Source organism: Danio rerio, chromosome 6 (assembly GCF_049306965.1).
Source record: "Danio rerio strain Tuebingen ecotype United States chromosome 6, GRCz12tu, whole genome shotgun sequence".
Lineage (NCBI taxonomy): Eukaryota > Metazoa > Chordata > Actinopteri > Cypriniformes > Danionidae > Danio > Danio rerio.
In genome coordinates this window covers 46307199-46331336 of record NC_133181.1, presented here as the reverse complement: position 1 = coordinate 46331336, position 24138 = coordinate 46307199, and the positions used below count along the sequence as shown (strand labels likewise).

The 24138-nt window shown below is 34.9% G+C and overlaps 1 protein-coding gene across 38 annotated transcripts in view; it reads left to right on the top strand.

The window, feature by feature from the left end:
- The window catches only part of foxp1b (forkhead box P1b), a 291166-nt gene that overhangs the window by 78807 nt on the left and 188221 nt on the right, over positions 1-24138 (top strand). For 25 of the 38 annotated variants that reach the window (XR_012407405.1, XR_012407404.1, XM_073953183.1 and 22 more), the window contains 1 exon segment: positions 19899-19963. The exons of 5 other annotated variants lie outside the window; for them this stretch is intronic. The gene's annotated coding sequence lies outside the window, so the exon portion shown is untranslated. 38 annotated transcript variants of the gene reach the window in all.

Genomic DNA, 24138 nt, shown 5'->3' with positions numbered 1-24138 from the left:
AGTTCGGAAAGAGCTTGCAAGTCAAAACTATGCTGTGTTTTTAAATCCATGCATTTTGTAACCACAAAGTATTTGTTTATTTGGTGCAACTAAATTTCTTTTTTCTGTTTACTGTTTTCATATTGATGTTCAACTTTTAAAAAAGTTTTCTTAACGTTAGCTATCTTATTTCCCCCATATGATTTATCTCCACACTGTGGGCACAAATCATTTGTGAGTTTATGTACATAACGGCAACCCTGAATTATCGTGCATCCAGCTGAATTTTCTTTACATGCAAGGTTAGATGACATCATGTCACCTACATTGTACATAGTAGAGCATATGAAGATAAACAAAACCGATTATGTCCTGAGGAGGAGTATTCAAAGCAAGCAGTCAACCAACTGCAATGCACTGTTAATGGCTGAGCTGTTTTGAAATCTAGCTGTTTGATGCCATGTGTGATGAGATGTTGGCATTTGAAGGAATAGATTTATGTTTCTACTAGGGATGTAACGGTATCAGAATTTCACGGTACGGTAATACCTCGGTATGAATGTCACGGTACGGTATTTATTGAATCATTTACAGGAAAAAAAAACTTTTGAAAATACTCCCAAAAAAGTGCCAAAAGTGTCAATGACATACAAATTAGCCATCTATCTGTTAGCTTTGAAACAGGAACTTCAATTTTAATAACAAAAAATTATTAAACCATGTAAAAAAATAAAGTTTCAATTTAGTATTGTTAAAAACTCATCACATTTAACATTTAATCACTCACTTAGATAGAGATGGGTTTAAAGGAAAATTATCATATAACTATAATCTGGTAAAAGCTGGTATCTCTGAGTATTTACAATGTCCCCTGCAACAGAAAAAAACCCTCTCATTTGGGACTGAGGATTCTGGGACAAGAGAGATATGACTTGGCCCATGTTGACAGCAGTGGGGTAACGTTGTGCATTGTCTTTCCCCCACTTGAGAGGACAAACCATGAGTGAGATAGAGATCTCTTTGCGGTACAAGTCAATGTCTGCATCAATCTGAACAGTGTGCTGTGTTTCTGCAGTCCCCATGACTGTTATTAGTCGTATTCCCCAACTTGCAGGCACGTGCACACATAGGGCTCAACCTGTGCAGTGCACATGCCCTTTTTAGTCTTGGATAGAAAATGCCCTTCCAAAACGATCAAAAGTGCCCCCGCGACGCGACACAACCTCCGTCCAGTCCAGCCCTTCAGTAGGCGCGCGATAACACCTCTCTTGAGTATGCGCGCTCAACCCCCCCATCGGCGCTTTACAATACGCGCGCCACAACACAGCTGATCAGAACGCGCGCGACAGCACCGCTATTCAGCACGCGCGCGGCGACAACACCCGCTTTAGGTTCGATCATTTCCATCTTTTTTTCATCTCCGCTACTAGCAGCACACTCCATTTCCGCATTACTGGATCTGTAGCGACAACAGACCGCAAAGGATTATGGCCACGCCGGGGCTGATGGGAAATGAAGTTCCAGCTACCTCCCGTTCGCTTCATTCGCCTGAGCAAATTTTCTCAGAAGACCTATAGTTTTACCGAGTCATGCGACTTCGGTAATATCGAAAAAATTTAATATTGCGGTATGACGGTATTTACAATACCGTTACATCCCTAGTTTCTACACATGTATTTTTCTTGAACCCCTCATCTGTGGGGTACTATGTGTAAGCCAAGTGACTAATACAAAGCCAAGTGACTAATGCAACATTACAGAGATACCATATTTTAACTAACCATGTTTGCATAAATAAACCGTTTACGTGTAATGAATTTATTTGACTGATATCAAATGAAAAGAATGAACCACTTGAGTATATCTGAACCTTTACACATAACTGCATTTTTGGCTTGTAGTTGTGTAAAACTTTGTAACACTCTACTGATTTTTCTTTATTTACATTCAAAGTATTAACTAAGCCCAAAATCATATGTTTACCATATGCTAAATATTGTGTGACAAAAAAATAGGTCCAAATTTACAGTAATCAGAAAAGAATAGGTAACACTTTACAACAAGGTTTATTAGGTAATGCATTTACTAACATGAACTACCTGTAATCATGAACAACACTTAAACAGCATTTATTAATTATAATTAAACATTTACTAATGCATTATTAACATTTAAGTCCATGCTTGTTTTCATTAGTTAATGCACCTTGAGTTAACATGAACTAACAATGAACATCTGTATTTTCATTAACTAACATTTACTAACATGATTAAATACTGTAGTAAATGTATTGTTCATTGTTTGTTCATGTTAGTAAAAGCATTACTTAACATTAACTAATGAACCTTATTGTAAAGTGTGACCAAAGAATATTGAAAGTGTCTTTATGGCCAACGACTTCTGGTGAGATGTAAGTGTGCATATAGTTACACTTATCCCACAAGGCCATGGACTTGTGAAGGCAGTAAATTGATGCAATTGATACTGCTAAATCATGTGATTATGATACAGTTGATGCAGTAAATCCAGATTACATTCATACTACACTACTTACTCATTTTACTACAGTATGTACTACTCTTTTGAGGTGGTGAAGTAATTACATATTCAAAATGAGTACTAGCTACACTGAAAAAAATGATGTGTGCAAAATTGTTGCAAACAATTCGTGTGTTTTTTTTAATTTAAAGAAATTAGATTTAGTACTGTTCAACCTAGTTTGTTTAAATTCACCCCAAATAAATTATTTACAACCACTTATTCTAAAAATCATCTTTGAATATTTTTTTTCAGTCTATGCAATTTTGTATGTTGTATATGTGTATATGATTGTATGTTGACTGATTTTTCAGTGTGTTAGAGATTTTTTTCACATCCGAATCGAGTGTAATTATGAGGTATTGCACAATGTTGTATTCATTTATGGTGCAGCAGCTCTCACTGTGGCTATATTTTTGCATAACAATGTCTTGTCAGAATTAAATATTCATAGTTATCTAAAAAACAATCCATGGTTTGGACCGAAATGGTAGTTGCCGTAATAAAAAACAGTCACTTGTAATGATAGTTCTGAATTTTAATGCCGGTTTATGAACATAATAAAGGCGACATGAAAGACTTGCCATTCAATATCAGATAGCCAGGGAGAGAAGCAAATGATTTCAAATATTTGATATTTAAATTATTTTCAAATGAACAGAGAAGTGAGCAGAGAGAAGGGCGAGGAGTTTCCCCCGGTGGTCCTTCGGGGGCTTTGTTTCTGTGGAGTCGCTCATTAGCAAAGCGTTGCACACACACACACACACACATACACACCGAACAGAGGCCCAGAGCACGGCGTCGATATGCGCACGCTCGCTCTTTGAGGGAAGGCTGACCGAGAAGCTGTCCTGATTAAAATGACAATAGTCTAATTAACTCGACCTCTGTGTCAATGCACAAAACAGTCGCTTGGCCTGCCAATTTCCCTTTTTCGCACTATTTCTTTGTCTTCGCTCCATTCCAGAAGTGAGATTTTGCTATTGCTGTCATAGCCTTGTGCTCCAAACCGAATGAGACTTGTGTTAATAGCAATTATTTTCATAAGCTAATTAAAACCAGGGCCTGTTCTGTTTCTGAATCATTTAGGGATTTCACTTAAGGTTAGCTCTACAAGCACCTTTAAATGGAAGTTCAATCAAAACTTTTAAATTGTCATCATTTACTCACCCTCTGCTTGCTTTAAACCGTTGAGTTTTTTTTTTATTGTTCTTCTGATGAACACAGAAAAAAGATATTTTGAAGAATGTTGGAAACCGATGACTTCCATATTATTGTTATTATTCCAATCTATGGCTACTGGTTTCAAACATTCTTCAAAATATCTTCTTTTGTGTTCAAATAACTCTGGAAGCACTTGAGGGCGAGTAATTGGCGAGTAAATTTTTCATTTTAGCTTGAACTATCCCTTTAAGTAGCAGCCTGTTAGTAACCGAGAAAGAGGGTTGTGCTTGTAAAATGTTTGCGCTTTATCTGATTCTAATCTCAAATTTGCTCAAACCAGGGCGATTTGCCGGCTAACCTTCCTCACCCCGTTTTTCCTACAGATAAAGAGGAACAGAGGTGCCAGACGAAAGGAAAGGAAGCCATTTCGCTGACAAGTAGAAGCCAGATAGCGGCGAATCTTTAAAGCTTTCAGACAGACACCATTCTGAAAGTTGTATTTTCCTCTTGCCCCCGCAATCTGTTGCCATTATTCGATTGGTTAATCTCATCTGAGGGTGGAGAAGAAAAAACAAGTGGAAAAAAAAGAGAGGGAGAAGAAAAGAACCGCTTAGATGAGTGGAGTGGAAAGTGCTTTCAGTTCTATTATCCTTCTTTTGGTGATTGCGGCCCATAGGGAGATAATTATGCTTTAGTCTTGAGTTAATGAAACGAAAACTTTCTTTCTTTTCTCTCGGCTGAAAAGGAGCGGTTGATCTTTTGTGCCACTATCTGAAGACATCTCCCACCCTTGACAGGGGCACATTGAGGATGCGTTTTTGTTTTAGGCTGAAAAAGCCCCCCTTCCCCTTGCCTGTACACACACACACACACACACACACACACACACACACACACACACACACACACACACACACACACACAGACACACGGGCTGTCAGTTGATATGACACATCCTTCAGCATATTGAGTTGCCGGTTCCTCTCGCTTCAGATGCTCTTCCCTGTAGCTCCGCTGCTGATAAAATACACCCAAAAAAAAACAAAACTGAGAAACGCTCTCAACATAACACATAGCCTTTACTCTTTGGCTCACAGCAAAAGCTACTTTTTGATGCCATTTCGAGTCTACACAATAATTGAAATTTCATCATCAGTTTGGTTTGTGGAATAAGCAAATCAAAGTTAATTAGTCTAATGGGAATAATTATGCTTTCAAAGTGGTGCTGTAACACATTTACATTGCACCTGTAACGTTTAGCCTGGTTGCTAATAGTAGTATTATTAAGAATAAAGATCATATTTCTCTTGAGTGTAGTTCAAATAATATTATACATTCTATTTCTTACGACTTTCTCTTTGTTTCAGAGGTTGCAACAGCGGGATGAACCGCCAAAAATAAAATAATAACAATAATAATGATGATAATAATAATAATAATATTGATAATAATAATAGAATCGGAATTAGTAATAGCCTTATTCTCAAGTGTTTACATACACAAGACATTTGTTATTGTGTTAGGAGCATTCAGCAAAGTACAAAACACATAAATGCAGACATAAATAGACAATAAAATATAAATAACATCTGTAATAAAAAGAAGAAATTACAACATGCACAACAACAACAACTAAACAACAATAAAACTTAAATAACATTGATAAAAATAATAATTAGTTTAGCATAATAATAATTACTTTCATGATGACTGTTGTTGTTGCTGATGTTGTTATTATTATTTTTAGTAGTAGTAGCAGTAGTAGTAGTCACAGTAGTGGTAGTGTGTGTGTGTATAAGTTTATATGCAATACTACTATACTAATTTACTATACTGTACTATACTATACTATACTATACTATACTATACTATACTATACAGCAGGGGTTCTTGATGTCTATATGAAAAGTCCAAATCTTAATTTTTATTAAGGTCAATGGTCCATAACAATTGATGTTAATTTCTTCTGATAGCAATTTGATATAATAACTTTATTTTAATAAACATCCATAACGTGCATCAAGTCAACACTATTTATTTTTCTTCAAAAATAAAGTGGCATTTGCATTCACAACACATTAAATACAGTGCGAATGTGGCAAAATCACTAAAGTCCATTTTTGTACAAAACACAACAAAACGTAGACCCAGCAGTATCTGTATGCAGCCATGAAGATGCAATGTCAGACCCAATGCACTCAATGGAGCTTGTGATGTCACTGTGAGGGGTGGGGTTAGGTGTGGGCATTGAAAAGCATTGCATGCAGGTCAAGTACATACAGACCTCTCACCAAAAAAAGTGAAAAATACAAAAGGTGTGTAATGAAAACTTTACTGTTAGGTGTTGTAGTTTTGCGTTCTTTATTTATTTATATTTTGTGCAAACTGCCGTCTAAAATGACAGTGTTTCCTTTCATAGTGGTGTTTACCATTTCCACTCTTTACAACTCCAATTGTCTCATTACAAACCAAGCAGAATGGATTTGTGCTGGTTTGTGGCAAAGTAAACGCATACTTATCTAAAATGAGGATCAAATATTAGCGTAGTTGTCCGTGCCTGACACTTTTAGCTCTAGGCCATCAGCTTATCTCATCATGTTTTCAATTTATTAGTAATTTTTACTTGTGTTAATATTGCTTATTTATTGATTTGTAAGTTTGAAAATGCATACTTGTATGAAAAAAATAGCTTTAAAAACTAACACATTAATTTTATGTTGGTTCACACCAAATGTAAAGCATTGCATCAGTCGCTCTAGTTTACTTATGGCATGTTGTCTGCCTCACGCAATTTTTCAGCTCAAATTGAACATTTTGAACTCATCACACATTCCGCATCATTTGTCCAGTGCTAATTCAACTCTATTTGCGGATTTACATTGACTTTTGTTTGTAATCGCCACGCACGAACAATTAAATCTGCATTTGGTGTGAACCCAGCATTAGATCATCCTGTGTTTGCTGGGCAGGGTTTGCGGTGAAAGTTAGTGTTTGTGCAGAGTCCCTGTAGAAGTCCACATCTGGTGTGCGGGGCTTTAGGACGGGGTTTGTCTGTTCCTCCTCCTCCTCTCACATTTCATCATCTGCTCTGCAGTTCTCCACTTCTCACTCACTCGTTCTTTGGCCTCGCTGGATCCATCTGCTGTTATTATTTGCCTCTGATAATTGGCTTGAACAATGGAATGCCTGTGTGTCCCTCTCGCCTTTGAAACAAGACACCCTGTTTATTTTCTGGAGGTCCTGTCTGTGCTCCCTCTTTCTTTTCCTCTCTCACTCACCTCATCCGTCACTCCTTTTCTCTTCCCCTTTTTTCTCTCCATCTCATCTATGGTATTTCACTCTCTGTGGTTTAAGTGAGTTGTTAAAGCATTTTATGAATGAGTGTCAATATTGGTGTTTTTGCAGGAACGAGTCGCGATCGCTCAGTTTAGCGTTCGTGATGTGAGGTTACATCGCTCAACACACACTTTAAGGTCGAGGGAGAGCTGCGAGAAATGAAGCACCGCATTATTGTACTGTCCTTTTAACCTCCACCAGCATCCTGTTTTCATTCCCTTATGGAAGTTGAAGAAAAGAGAAGCACAAAGAATTAACGTTTGTATCGGGTGTCTTTAACTACTGACACCAAAACTGAACTGTGGCAGAGTGTGCTTATTGTGTTCATATTACAAAACACTTGTTGCTATTGTGTTGGGATACAGCAGGATAGGGACAGGTTTAGTGGTGGGGGGGTAGTTGTTATCTTACATTACGTAATTACATATGTATTAACATATTAATAGCAGCTTTTTGTTTAGATATTTAAATACAAGTACAATCTAATTACAGTAAGTACTATTTGTCAATTGTTTAATAGTTTAATTGTAATTGATGCACATACTGTATAGTTAGTAAAAGTAATTGACACTTAAGAACAAAATTGTTTAGGATGCACTATTTGTTATTAAATGATAAACTAATTAACTAAACATACCTTAAAAAATGGGGAGAAAATCTATTCTATATTGTCATTTGTGACCCTGGACCACAAAATATGTTATGTTAATATATCTTAAAAATAGAAAATAGCAAAATATACATTGTATTTGTCTAAATGATCCATTTTATACCAATAATTATTACACTATTAAGTAAAGATCATGTTCCATATATATTTTGTAAATTATTTAACAGTAATTTATCAAAACTATATATATTTTATTTTGATCGTATTTATGATTAGTTATTTATTTCTTTTTTTCTTTTTTGGATTTATTTATTTTTGGATGTATTTATTTTAATTTAAAAAAAATCAAATTGTTTTGTTTTTATTTATTGAATTTTTTCGTTATTCATTTTTCTAGATTTTATTTTTTCTTTATGGATTTTTTTCTATTTATCTTTTTATTTTTTCAAAATTTTTATATTTATGTTTTTTTATTTATTTAATTTTTTTCGATTTTTATTTTATTTTGTTTTTAGAATTCCAGATTTTTTAATAGCTTTTATTCATTTAGTTATTTAATGCAAAATTATTTTAATCATTAATTAAAATTTCTGATAAATCCCAATAAATTATATAAATCCCAATATCAAAAATCCTAATTAAATGCGTTAAATGTGTTTAATCGACTTCCATACAAAAAATAAAAATAACAGCACAAAATATTCATATAGTTACCTGTAAATCATATAATCAAAGCACTTGAGTTTTTTTCCCCCGCCTCAGTGTAGTCCATTCCTGCTCAGCTGTATGGATTGATTAAAGCAGTGGAGGGCTGGGACGGGACAGGTATGCGTTTCCCAGCAGGCAGTGGTGCGATCGGTGCCAGCCCTTCATTTGCTGAGTGTTTGTGTTTATGCAAACGGAGGCCCTCTTCCTGCATATTCAATCTTGGACTCGGGCTTTTGTTGTGTTTAGACCACATACCTCCAGCCCCCGAGACGCGAGTGCATGTGTGAGCAAACCAGAAACAGCAAACAGGGAAAAGACTCGCACACTTGATAAAGAGGCAGCTGCTGAAGAGTGGACTTTTTCACTTATAGTACAGATCAAAGTGTCGAATTGTTTGGATTTGGATTTGTGGAGCTTTGCTTTGTGTTCATGGGTAAGTGTTCATAGATTTTAGGCACTGCTCTTTTTCTCTCTGGGTAAAAAAACATAAAACAAATGCTGTGTAAAAGTTGTTTCGTGCATGTCGTTCTAGCTCTCTTTCTGAGTAAAGCGCACAGTCTCTGCCTCTACTCTCTCCTGTCCAATTAGATCTGTCCCACGAAAGGAGAAGTGAATCTGTATTGGGAGATTTTGCTCTTTCTTCAGTCGCCGCGCTCACTCTCAGTCTGTCTCTGCATGGGGAAATGGAATTTGTGGGTTATTGATATTAATAGTACAGCAGATCTGTGGTCAGAGCAGAGAAGAAAACGGATGAGAGAAAAAGAGAAAGAGACGGGGATTGGTGGAGAGATTGAGGAAACGTGATGTCAGAGGAGACTTGAGATCATTTGAAGAAATTAACCTGTAAAAACATGTGATTTGCTTGAGAGAAAGTGGTGTTATGTAATGGTTGGAATAGCTACAAATGGCTTTGTGTTTGTACATTTAAATTTAGTAATTTAGCAGATGCTTTTATCTAAAGTGACTTACAAATTAGGGTAATTGAAGCTCTTAAAATATGTAGATTCTGTGATAAGGTTGATTGAGAATTGTACTTTTTTAACAAACAAAAAGACAGATGAAGACCAAATAGACTGATCAAGAAATAATAGGTTGTGCTATTGATGGAGGATCATGCTGCTTGTGTAGAATTGATGTAAAATGTACTGTGTATTGCTGTCATTTGAAAATATTCAGCAGTTTTGTCTACTGTAATTAATTTGTACAGAATCAATGTTCTTTTTATTTTTAAATGTTGGCAATAAACATTAAAAGAAAAAATACACATAAAATATTTGATTAAATAAATAACATTGTCAAAATGTTTGTTTGTTAGTGTGATATTATAATCAGGGCTTAATTTGTGTCAGAACATGCTGGATCCGGATCTGGCACATCTGAAATTTGATCTGCCCTCCTACCCCATCCACTTTTCACTTTCACTTTCTTTCTCGACTCCCCAACCCACTTCACTTTCGTCCGTGACACCCCTCTGCCATCCAACGCGCCGCCACAATCCCCCCAAACCTCTGGTACAGTGGCTCAGTGGTTAGCACTGTCGCCTCACAGCAAGAAGGTTGCTGGCTCAAGTCCTGGCTGGGTCAGTTGGCATTTCAGTTTGCATGTTCTCCCCGTGTTGGCGTGGGTTTCCTCCGGGTGCTCCAGTTTCCCCTCTAGTCCAAAGACGTGCAATAGGTGAATTACATTAACTAAATTGGCTGTAATCTATGTGTGTGAATGAGTCTGTATGGGTGTTTCCCAGTACTGGGTTGCTGCTGGAAGGGCATCCACTGCATAAAACAAATGCTGGATAAGTTGGCAGTTCATTCCGCTGTGGCGACCCCTGATAAATTAATGGACTAAGCCAAAGGAAAATGAATGCATGAATGAATGTTCTTTTTTTTTGTATATCGGTTGTTTATGTATTTTTTTTTTTTTTTTTTTTTTTAGAGTTGCCGATTAGAAAGGATATACTTCAATCAATAATGCAGTCTGTGTCATTTTTGGAAATGGCAAATAACTGCTGTTTTATCAATGTTGAAATTTTTTTTTCATTAAAAGTTTAGAATAACAGCTTTTATTTCAAATAGAAATCCTGAGTGTGTTTTTTTCGCAAGCAGGTTTGCGATGGGGGCGAGGCGATGAATTGTCTATTGGCCATCGCAGATGGACAATGGCATCGTCTATTGGCCCAACCCTAGTGCGTACTTTTGAACAGTAAACATTATTTTGCAGATATTTGTCCTTTTCTACTTAATGAAATCAAAATATTTAGTTGTTAATTTTTTTTCGGGAATCAATCTATAATGCATTTTAGATACAATTTTGTGTCTTTTTTTGCAATAATTAAATATTATCTGTATCTATGAAGATGTTTTATTTATTTCTAAAAATGTCTGAATTTAGTTTTATCCTGTTTTTAAGTTTTGTTCACAAAGTTTTAATGGCTAAACTACATCTTAGTAAGGCATGCCCAATTATTATTTACAATCAGGAAATCTATTCAGTTTAATACAATTTTAAATCAAGAATTTCACAAACAATTGTCTACCTATTCTGCAAAATTGAATTATAAATAAATAAATAAATAAACACATACATATTATTACTTTGACAAGTACATTCGGGTGTACAACTGTATATAATATTTTATATGATTTATTTAGCAAATATTTATTTTATAAAATTATTTTATAATTATTTATAAGTTGTAATATAAAAAAATTCTCAATTTCTTTTATGGTTTCATATGTTTTGTGGTCTGTTTTTGATGACAGCCCTTTTTTTTTCCTTTTTTTTTTTTAAATGAAATAATAAAACCCTGATGAAGAGACAGAGCAGCTCTAGTGATGAAGTTCATGTGTCCCCAAAGACTAGACTGGGCTATGAAACTGGGCCGTTCATGCGTGCATAACATGCAAACAGTATATATAAACAATCTTTATGCAGTTTAACATTCAGAGACACTAATAATGAATTGGTTAGGTGTACAGCAATACTCGTGATTCATTCATCCAAAAAATGCAGAATTCCAAAACATTCCATGTTTTTATGACTGGATTCCACATTTCTGTTGGAGTTCATAAAGCCAGTTGGGTTAAAATCATCAGTTTCAGGATGTTAAAACAATCTTAGCTTTACAAATGTCATCGAGGGAAAGGAAGAGAGAATGAGAAATCACTCTACAGTAGTTCTTCCACTCGTAAGGCACTGGTCTGCACTCAGATAAAAAAAATATATAATTCAGTTATGAAAAAAAGGGAAAGAAAAAAGAGGTGGAGGCGAGCTCAGAAAAGAAAACAAGTGCAGCTTTTTATTTATCTTTTGGATGATTTCATTAGGACTTGTTTTGAAAGTCTGGCTGGGCCGTTTCTGGTATCCAGAGTGAAAGAATGCTCTATTCAGTCTGCGCTCTTGCCTGTTAACATTTAAATAGTGTAAAGAAATGCACTGCCTTGTTTGTTTTGGGATAGGAACGAAATACCGCTGCCTTGGTATTAAGACTGAAAGCTGTGTGTGTGTGTGTGTGTGTGTGTGTGTATATGTGTGTGTGTACTCTGTGTACTTTGTTCTTAGCTCAGCAAAACGTGAGGGCAGGTCCGAAAAAATGTCTAGACTCAGACAGACTGACATTCAGCAGACTATGTACCGACTCGCTCGGCCTCCAGAAGCTCAAGTGACCCACGCTCAAGCCCAGATAAATTAGGTTTCGCGTCTGTTTGCATGTCGGAAACCGCCGTTGTTTACACGAATGTGGACGTGCAAAACAATGGGCCAAGCCTGCTTGTAAGCAAATTATAAAAATGACTTTCAGGTTTTTGGGAACAGTTGAAATGAATCCGGATCTGCTAAGAGAGAAAGAAAGGGAGGGAGGGATTTTTACTACTTATTCTGTAACTTGTTATTGTTATTGTTTTTATTTTATTTTATTATAACATTTGAATAATTCTGAAATTATTACAATGTATGAAATTTCAATTTTATATTTATTTTAAATTTAATTTAATTTTTATTTTATTTTATTATAAACATTTGATTAATTCTAATATGATTAAAAATGCATGAAATTTCACTTTATATTTACTTACTTAATTAATTAAATTGAATTTAATCTGATTTACTTTAATTTATTTTTTATTTTATTATAAACATTTGAATAAAGATAAAAAATGCATGACATTTTACTTTATATTTATTTAATCTTAATTAAATTAATTTTTTATTTTATTATAACCATTTGAATAATTCTAATATGATTAATAAAAATGCATGAAATTTCACTTTATATGTATTTATTATTTAATTTAATCTATTTTATTTGAATTTATTATCTTTTTTATTTAATGCACAATTCTTAAATTTTTAAATGAAATAATAAAACCCTGATGAAGAGACAGAGCAGCTCTAGTGATGAAGTTCCCAGAACTAAGTCCCCAAAGACTAGACTGGGCCGTTTATGCGTGCATAACATGCAAACAGTATATATAAACAATCTTTATGCAGTTTAACATTCAGAGACACTAATAATGAATTGGTTAGGTGTACAGCAATACGATATGATCAAAATATGATTGAATTATATGGAATTTCATTTAATATTTATTTTATTTTATTTTAGAATTTTTTTTATATTATTATTGTGAAATTTTTATTTAATTTTATTTTATTTTCCTATTCTCTCATCTTTAACATATTTTTTTAAACATGTTAAACTTTGCATTAATACTCAAAAGCAAATAGAAAATTGTAATAAATGTTATGTTTATAACTAACTTTGGAGAGAGAGAGAGAGAGAGAGAGCAAGAGCGAGAGCGAGCGAGCGAGAGAGCGAGCGCGCGAGAGAGAGCTCAGTTTAGTCACCTTTTTGTCAGGCTTTTGTAAACAGCTGCATTTGTCTCAAAGTGAGTCATGCAATTTTCCTGTATTTCAGAGCACAGACAGTGACTTGGAAAATCATGTGCACACACACCCTAAAAACAAACACAAATGGACTCAATATAGATATCACAGCCTGTCCTCTGCTCAGGCTCTTATTTGCGGTCTCTCTCTGTCTGTCTCTCTCTCTCTCTCTCTCTCTGTTTTCACGTTTTTTGATATGATTGTTCTGCTTTAGATCAGAGTTTTGAGCATCCCAGGTTCTGTGGAAATGTGTTACTGCAAAACCGCAAAAAACAACATATCTGTTCATACATTTCACTAGAGTGGAATGTGTTTCCAAATTAAATGAACTTTTAAAGCAGTGATAAAATCAGCTTTCATTCGTTTAGAGCCAGATTATTGATTGACAAAGACTTTTGTTTTTTTTTTTGTGTGTAATATATACAATTACCAATACTATGGTTATATTAATAGTATTGTTTTTAGCAGGCGGTATGTTTAATATATGGCAATTACATGCATTCATTCATTCATTCAATAATTTTTCTTCGGCTTAGTCCCTTTATTCATCAGGGGTCACCACAGTGAAATGAACCGCCAATTTATCCAAATAGATTTTACATAGCGGATGCCCTTTTAGCTGCAAATCAGTACTGGGAAACACCCATACACACTCATTCCCACACATACACTACAGACAAATTATTTTATTCGATTGTCCTATTTAGCATGTCTTTGGACTGTGGGGGAAACTGAAGCACCCAGAGGAGAAACCCACGTCAACATGGGGAGAACATGCAAAATCCACGCAGAAATGCCAACTGACCCAGCCGGGACTCGAACCAGCGATCTTCTTGCTGTAAGGCAACAGTGCTAACCACTAAGCTACCTTGTCACCCTATGCCAAATACAATATAATGTTAACCCTTTTCCTTTGAGACATGGTACAATTAGCATTACATCCTTTTTGCTGTCAATTCATACCCACATGTCATGTTTTTTTGTGTGCATTGTGTTTGTGCAGATTTCCACCTATTTTTTTTAAATAAACATGCATCTAAAATGGCCAAAAAAATAATAATAATTGAATTATTGAATTATTATATTAAAAGTGTAATATAAAATCTAAGAATGTTCAAGTTTTCTTTATTGTTAATGTTTCATCAGCATCACTATAAACATAGTCAATCTATTAAAGTCCTCTGACGTTATACAGTAGCTTTGTACAGTTTGTGGGATTAACTCAAATTTCACTGTTAAATATCTCCAGTTCACATATTCAAACTTGTGAGAACCAGAGTTTGTGTATTTTCTCACAAGTTTGAATACGTATACATGTAAATGTGATAACTAAAACATTCTGCTAGTTGGCTCCTAACACAACAATTTATCTTTACAATACATTATATTTACAGTATTCATAAAAATGACATGCAGTGTAAATGTAGTTTATTGCATAATCATGCCATGTCATTTTAATTAAATTGGATCAATTATACATATTTGTTATTCATTTAATTTTTATAAATTCAAAACAAATAGGATTTATTGGTACTTCACATAATATTTGCAATTAAATTAATTTATAGGCCTAAAACTACATTGATTGATTGATTGATTAATTTGTTGATTGGTCTATTGACAGCATGTATTTTATAAATCCAAAAAGTACAATTTAGATTTATTTATTTATTTATTTATTTACCAAACTCAACAAACAATTTGAATTGAGCAAGAGTAGATACTTATTTTTTGGTTTATCTTTTACAGTACTTAAATATAAATACTAAATATACTAATATATATTACACTCAGTTTTGTTACATGAAAATCAAGCCCACTTGTCAGAGGACACTGGATGAATTATTTTCCTTGACCAATAGGGGAGGAGAGGAGCTGGTCACAGCCTATGAGCTGCACTCAGTGGCTGCATAAATTAATATGCTAATGAAGCAGGAATGTTCATTTATGACCTCCATGTAGAAGTAGCTACAGATATGCTATTTAGGCGTTTGCGAACCGATTAATGGAAAGGCTTTGCTTGGTGGTAAATATTCATGTGCTCTTGTGTTTTTGGTGAAGTGAGGGAAGAGATGGTCCATTAGATGGACTGAAGAGGCGTTCATAATGACCACCAGGGCCTTTTTCCGTTAGTGTTGGCTTGGTTTTAGCCAGGAATTCTGTACAATGTAAATGCGCTTGAATAAGAACAACATTTTATAAGTCCTCTTCAGATGTGGATTTTCAAATGAGATTATTGATATTCATCATGTGCATGCTGTCGTTTTAGCCATCAGTGTCAATGCATGATCAAAGTTTTTACCAGACAAAATACAAATGCTCGCAAACATAAATACCTTTAAATAGTAAACCAGCTATGTCAGTTTCATTAGTATATTCCTTTTATTCTCGTGGATACCTAAATGATTGTTTGGGTTGTCAAAAGTATCGAGTTCGGTACCAATCGCTAATATTTGAGCTCTGAGCAGATTCTTAACCACTGCTGATTGACCATTGTGTTCTCATGCTCAACAGAAATGACTGTGATTGGCCCTGAAAGTCATCGGTTTATCACTCTTCCTTGCTGTTCACAATGGTCAGTCAGCAGTGTTTAGGAATGTGCTCAACAGCGCTAAAATGTTAGCATAAAAGGTTTTTCCTATTTCATTACAGATTGATACCAAACTCGATGCTTATGATAACCCTAGTTTGAATACAGTTTTATCAAACAAGTTGTCATGCACTTTTACAAGATGCGTATTTTATTATAACTTGTAATTGTTATTATTTTGTTTTATTTTAAACAATTAAATAATTTTGGGGCAGTGCGGTGGCTCAGTGGTTAACACTGTTGCCTCACAGCAAGAAGGTCTCTGGTCCAAACCATGGCTTGGTCAGATGATGTTTCTGTGTGGAGTTTGTATGTTCTCACCATGTTCGTGTGGTGTTCCTCCCGGTTCTCCGGTATCCCCCACAGTCCAAAGATAGGTGCTATACTGTAGGTCAGGGGTGTCCACACTCTGTCCTGGAGGGCTGGTGTCCTAGAGAGTTTAGCTCCAACCCTAATCAAACACATCTGAACCATCTAATTAAGCTCTTACTAGGCATATAAGAAGATCTCCAGGCAGGTGTGTTGAAGCAAGTTGGAGCTACAGTCAGCAGGACACCGGCCCTCCAGCCGACTTCGGACACCCCTGCTGTAGGTGAATTAAATCAACTAACGTGGGTGTGAATGTGAGAGTGTATAGGTGTTTCCCAGTACTGGGTTGTGGCTGGAAGGGCATCCACTGTGTAAAACATATGCTGGATAAGTTGGTGGTTCATCCCGCTGTGGCGACCCCTGATAAATAAAGATACTAATCTGAAGGAAAATAAATAAATAAATGAATGAATTCACATTGTCATGCAATTTGTTTTAAACCATAACAGAATTGCTTTATGGTTTAGTAAAAAAAAAAAAGCATGACGATGTGAGTACAAATTTTATTCATTTTTAATTTTAATGAATTTAATTTTATTTCCTAGGTTATGTTACATTTTTAAATACTATTTGTTTGAAACATTTCAGATTTTTTTTTTATTAGAAATTTGTCACTGAAAAAGATATTTCACAAAAACAATCAGCAGCACAACAAAATTTTCCAAGTAACTACTCGCATATCAGAATATCTTCTGAAGGATCATGTCTGGTAGACATCATTTTTGTGCAATATTAAAGTTTATTTTATTCCAATAGGTGTTTAAAATGTAGAAATTACATAGAAATTGTATATTTTCATCACTGTTCAGGGATGATAAAAACAAACTTTGGACACTTCCTAATATACTGTGGCTATTTTCCATCGAATGATGCGTGTTAAATTTATGCGCAAAACAGGAATATAGCATAAAAGACATGCAAATAAAGCAGTGTTTCCATCCAATGAGTCAAAAAAACAAAACAAATTATCACTTCCTGATTAACTGGATCTGCGTGAATCTCTTCTTTATTTAATAAATGACTTGTGCCTCAGAAGACAAATGCTGACACACAATAAACACGTGGTGGTGTTTGTAGGTGTGAAACACGGAGCACAGGCGCTCTTGACAGTTCTGGAGGTCATTAATAATATAATAACACTAATACTAAAACGGTTAAGGCATTTTAGAATGACCAAAACAACATTTTAGATGTTTTATAATGTGCTCAGCCTGCTGGTTTTTCCATTCACCCACATTTTTATCATCACATGATCTCATTCATTCATTCATTCATTCATTCATTCATTCATTCATTCATTCATTCATTCATTCATTCATTTATTCATTCATTCATTCATTCAGTCATTCATTTTTTTTTCAGCTTAGTCCCTTTATTAATCCGGGGTCGTCACAGCGGAATGAACAGCTAACTTATCCAGCATATGTTTTTACGCAACAGATGCCCTTCCAGCTGCAACCCATCTCTGGGAAATCACATGATCTCTCACAACAAAATCACATGACCTTTTTTAATGCGCATACTGGAATTTATTCCGTAAAAGTCATTCTATCATAGTTTGTGTGCATCTTTTCTTATAGAATAAACCGTTGTGTGTAAATGTTTTTTATGCGCATTTTTAAAACTTATGCACATCTTGGCGTTTCCGTCAACTGTTTTTTCATGCGCATATCCAAAATGCTCATAGAAAAAGGTGAATGGAAACATAACTACTTACAAATAAACTAGTAAATCTGAATAGTGAGGTAATTAAATCCTCATGGACGTAATTGAAGAGACACCTTTTCACAGGAACCTCAAGTATATTTTCCCAACTGCCTTTCTCTGTTATCGTCTTCCGCCAGTATTCATCCCATGTGCTCATTTAACTGTCTCTCTCTCGTCGCATTTCCTTCATAACACACCCATGAAGCCGATCATCTCAGCAAGTTCCCCGAGCACCAGAGCGCTGGTTCTTTTCCTTCTCCAGCTGAGTCTGACGGTACGAGCGTATTTATTCACTCCCCAGGCCTCCGCCACCCCACCGCTCCAAACCTCAGCATTACCTCCGACTGCATGCATTCAGTCTGGACTGTTATCGATTTAGCTGCGCATTACGGGGCTTAAAAAACTGAAAGGTAACTGCTGTCGCGTGTTTCTCTCTTTTCCTTCCCTGTTCTCAATGCAAAACGCTCTTGTCATTAGGACGAGAGAACATTTGTCTAAATGAGCGTTAGGCATTTCAGTAAACTCATTTAGCACCTGAGACCTTAGCAGGTGATTTGAATAAATGATGTTTAGCTTTTTAAGCTGAAAAATTCATCACCTGTCACCACGAGCTATTGATTCATAACAGCAGGGATGACGTCTTAATTGAAGTCTAATGAATTAGAAAGAGAGACAAAGGAGAATGGGGAATGCGTGTAGCCTTAATGGTTGTTTTTAGTCGCTGCGAATGTTGACCGCTTGCTTTAACAGGTAATTGACGCAGGGACATCGGTGTGTGTTTTTATCTGCACTCGCTTTACCTGAGATAAACAGAATCACTCTGCTCAAACGGCCAGCCACTGCTTTGACTGCCAAATGTAAACTGCATATTTTTTCACGTTCGGCTAAGCTTTCATGCTTTTATTCAAATGCCCAAGGGATGTTGGCCTATAGTATCTTTCTCAGTAGTTTAGCATGAGAATATGCTCTTTGAGTATGTTGTTTGGGAGTCAAGATTATAAATGCGAGATGGTGAACTTTATGACTCATGTTTGATAGAGGTGCTTTATAGAGAGGTTGGCAACAAATTGTGATACTGTTGGAACTTTTAGATACTTTTGGAAAAAGGAATGAATGTATTATGGTTGTTTTTTTATACCTTGTGGTATTTCCAAGTACCATTTTTAAAACATGAGTACCATGAACTGAATTTATATATTTTTAAATATGTTTTATAGTAATGCTTTAAAGGAACACTGCATTTTCTTTTGTCAGAAATCAGCTTATTTTACAAATCCCCTAGAGTTAAACAGTGGACTTGTACCATTTTTAAATTCATTTAGCCAATCTCTGTGTCTGGTGGGAGCACTTTTAGCTTAACTTTAAGCTGTTGATTTACTTTCTATGTGCGATTTGATTGGATGGGAATCACAAGACTAATGTTTCTACTCAGCCAATCACCTTCAACAAGATAAAATGAAGTAGTGATTGGAGAAGGAAGGAAAATAGTAGAGTAAAAATACAGATACAGCACTGAAATGTACTTAAGGGAAAGTAAAAGTACACATTTATAAAACTACCTAGTAAATTACATTCAAAGAAAAACTCAATTACAGTAATTTGAGTATTTGTAATTTGTTACTTTACACCACATATTATTATATAGCTAATCGAAATTCCACACTCCTAGTACATATTGTGTAATATATCCAGATACTGTAGTGATTTTAAAAAAAGGATTATTTTTATTACTTAAAAAAGATAATGAGTCACTAAATTTAAAATGTTTCAAATATTAATAGTTATTTCTTTAGTAATGCGTAGGGTATAAATGTTTTAAGGTTGTTGATTATTTTTTTAAGTTCTCTAAAGTTCTGTTTACTTCGGTATATCAGAGTCCTCATTAATTTATCTGCACCATCAAAAAGCAAAAATAGCATACTTAAATGTCATTTTGTACACAGAGATGACTGATGGTTTGTGAAAGCAGTATTAATTTTTACAGCTCCAGCGTTTTCTCTGTGCTTGTTGTCTCTGCAGGGCAGGGAGGTTAAACGCAGCGCTGGAGCTAAAGACGGCCGCAAATAAGCAAGTCCTTGGATAAGGTAAACAAATGATTAGTTATTAGACGTGTGTGTGTGTGTGTGTGTGTGTGTGTGTGTGTGTGTGTGTGTGTGTGTGTGTGTGTGTGTGTGTGTATTTGTTGACGGACTGGAGAGGTCAGAACTGGTGCTATTATTCTATTTCTAGTTTAATGAATCACTTGATTTGTTGCAGCTCTTGTGTTTGTATTTTCAAGGTTGAGAAAAAAGGAGAGGTCGTTTATTTTCGCCAAAGTTTTCCACTAAACAGGATGCCTTATTTGCCTAACTGCACAGGTCTTTTATTCCCTTTGTTTCTTGTACTTTTCATTCTTAAGAGAGGATTTGACTTATTTGAATCCTTGTTTGCTTGGTGCAATAGTCAACATATTTAAAATGGGGCAAGAAACGACAAGACAAAATTGAGCCCCTGAATGAACAGTTCACAAAAAAAAAGAATATTCTGCCATCATTTACTCATCCTCGACTTGTGCTAAACCTGTTTGAGTTTCTTTCTTCTGTTGAACACAGAGTACCTATTGACTTTCATAGTATTTTTATTATTGTTTTTTTTTTTTTTACTATGGATGTGAATGCCCAACATTTTTCACAATATTTTCTTTTGCGTTCAACAGAAAAAAATTAACTGTTATACGCAAAACCCCTTGAAAATGAGCAAGTGAAGAAAAGTAACTGTTTATTTTTGGGTGAACTCTTTAATAGCACCAAGCAGTATTTGAAAGGTTTTGGAGCAAACCATAGCAGTGAAATAGGGGTGTTCATGCACTGGGTGTGAGATGGGGGGAGTTTGTGTGTCTGTGTTCTGTCTATGACAGTACGGTGCACGAGGAAGGGACTTCCCATCCATTCCCATGAGCTCATACTTGCAGACACATTCACACACACCCAAATATCTAAAACTAGCCCGCTATGTGTTTGTTTTCTCTTTCTGATTCTCTCACCATAATATATGCCTTAAAAAGCTTCTCCTGCCTTATCTCTTTTTGCATCATTTGTATGTTGATCTCCCATTTGTGTAATTACACTAAAGGCTGTAAAAATAATTAGATGTATTTTATTAAAATATTTAAACCTAATCCTTATATGAATCTAAGATGGAATCATAATTTTATTTATTTTGGTCTGCCAAAAACAATAACCTGCATTTATTTGTTGTTTCTATCTGTTAACTTGTATAACATTTTTAAAAAGCAATGTATTTAGGTTGATTCAGCAATGTAAAATTGCATTTTATTTAATTTTTATTCTAAAAAATAATTCAATTTGGAGGTTACTGAGCAATTCCAGTGTTACGGATTTAATAAAAACGCAAAATATAAATTTGCATAGAAAGTATATGTTAACATTATATTGAAACATCTGTTTATATTTTCTAAAACTACTAACCACAAAGTTATGGAATCAGAAAAAAATATCAATCTGTTAAGATTTTTATATTTAAATGAGGAAAATATACATGCATTATCATGTGACCAAAAAAAGTCTGCAAGTTTACAGTATACAGCATGCTTTAGAAATTCTGTGTATTGAATTGCACAACCTTAAAGTAACAATGCTAATCAAAAGAAATAAGATTTGGCTCACCATAGAACAAAATTAATTGATTTTTTTTATTTTTATTTGAGATGTTTGCACTTATGAGGAAAAAGCTTCATTTTAAATGTGACAGATGTGCCAACATGGGCTCATTCTGAAAACATAGCCCTGTATATGTTTATGTAGAATTATGTAGCCAGAGGAATGGCTGCATTTTCTCTTTAAACTAATGTTACAGGGCACCGTTCGTTAATGACACCGTTCGTTTTCGCGCTTATTAGCTGATCTCTTACCTCTATGTGGACGGCTTTTGCGCTGTTACCAGTTTGTCCAGTGGCTTGCCGCTTACATGGCAGTATTTGAGACGTAAAGCAGAGTTGACCATGCCGATAGAGTTCAAGTCCAGCGGAGAACAGTTCCAGAAACAGGTTAGACAAAAACACAAGGCAAAAAAAAAATTAAAAATTAAATAAACAAGTAAATAACAGGGTGTGAATGTGGTAAAATCTGAAAACGTGATAAAAATCAGGCCACCTTGAGCCCTTTTCTTTTTCTGGATTGCTTTTTTTTAAAATGCTGTCGGTTGGGTTTTGTGAAGTGAGTGGGTGCTGGTCAATCGGTGCTTTTTAAAACAGTATCGGTTGGGTTTAGGCAAGGGGACAACAGCGGCCTCTGGTGGATTTACGTGAGAACAGCAGGCACGAATGGCACTCGCTGGAGAAATTTGAGATCTTAAAAAGCGTACACAACGACCTCTGGTGCATTTACAAAAACAAAAACTGCAATAAAAACATACCTCCTGGGGTATATTTGGTGCTCTCCAGAAATGTATATAGGGGTACATAATCAGAATGAGCCTGGGTTGGAAATTGCCATTTGTGTGACTTGTGTGGTAAATCAAACATAATTGTTTGAAAACATTGGCAGAGGCATTTTTGGAGTATTTTTACTGTACTGTAAAATAAAAATAAAAACTTAGAAAGGGTTTCATGTTAAAAAAAAAAAAGGTTGACGTTTGCATGAAATTGATCTACTATTTTTAATTTTTTTTTGTTAATATTTTTTCTCAATGTAGTTGTTTTAAAATTATAAAAAAGTACAAAACCTCTCTCTCTTTATATATATATATATATATATATATATATATATATATATATATATATATATATATATATATATGTGTATATATATGTATATGTATGTATGTACAGTATGTATGTATGTATATATATATATATATATATATATATATATATATATATATATATATATATATATATATATATATATATATATGTTATGTCTCACTTTTGGAATGCAAAACAACTTTGTTTTTAAGAATATTTATTGCTTTTACCAATTGAATAACAAAAACATATTTATATTGTATTTTTTTTTTTTTTTAGTTGCTTATCTTGTAAGTGTTTTGCAAACCGCTTTGGCACAAATTTACATTTTGGACAAGTTTGACCATTCGATTGGGCAACAGCACGTTTATCTCCCTTTTTCCCTTCAACTGGGCAGACAAAATAAACATTATCACACTGTAAGATCATGCACAGGATTTGCATTTGCACATGTACTTTTATCCAATGCAAAAAGGCTTATCTCAAAAATTTTATACAGTCCACTTCATGTCCACATCTGCTTTTGTCTGGACTCCTGGTATCACCACTCAACCACAATACCGCAAGTTCCTGTAAGTGTATATCCACTTAAACTCTGAGTGCGTTTTCAGAGAGCTAAACAGCAGGGGAAAAAATGATATTTGCATGCTGTGTGGTGCCTGCCAAAGGCTAAATTGGAATGCCTGTGAAGATCATACACTTGATTATTTACTTTATTTGCCTCATCCTCTCGTTTTACGGCAACCACAAAGATGGAAATTCCGAGGTAACACCAAATAAAAAGTTGTATATTGATGCATGTTAGGGCGCAGGGGTGGATTAGGGTCCATGTAATAGCTCTTCCGAGTACATTTTATTGCTTACTACAAAAAAAAAAAAGTAATTCTGTGTATCAGCATCAGGTTGAAAATTGCTTTGTATTAGCATTAGCATTTGGTAAGCTCCTAATTCCCCTGTTTCTACAGCTGAGTGTGTTTCTATGCATTTACAAGTGCTTCCTATTCGTAGGAGTTCACTTAAATCTCTTTTTCTGCCAAAGCTATGAACATAATAAACAAGCCAGCATGGCTAAAGCGCCACACGGGGGAGATTGCTAACGAGAAAGTTAAATGCTTACGCTAGTCACACAGTTGTTTATGCAGAACTCCAGAGAGCTTTTTGAGTCTGCTGTAATAAAACGAGTTTTTAGAGCGGTAACATCTAAAATGAATGAATTAGCACTAGCTTTTATCCCCTCATAACCATGAAGGTGTCAGCATTTCCCTTTACACTGGAAGTTTCAGATGATAATATTGTATGGATGGTTATCAGAATCATACTTACCAGTACTTCAGTGTCCGAAACATACTTTGTAAATATATATTATTGGTACTGTAGAAGTGGCATTAGTCATGAATTGAATATAAATATAACAAATGATGTTGATTTTGAGTATTAGAAACAGTCTAGAAGGCTAAAACCTCCTTGAAGAGGCCGTCCCCCTAAAAATGAAAATTCTGTCATCATTTACACACC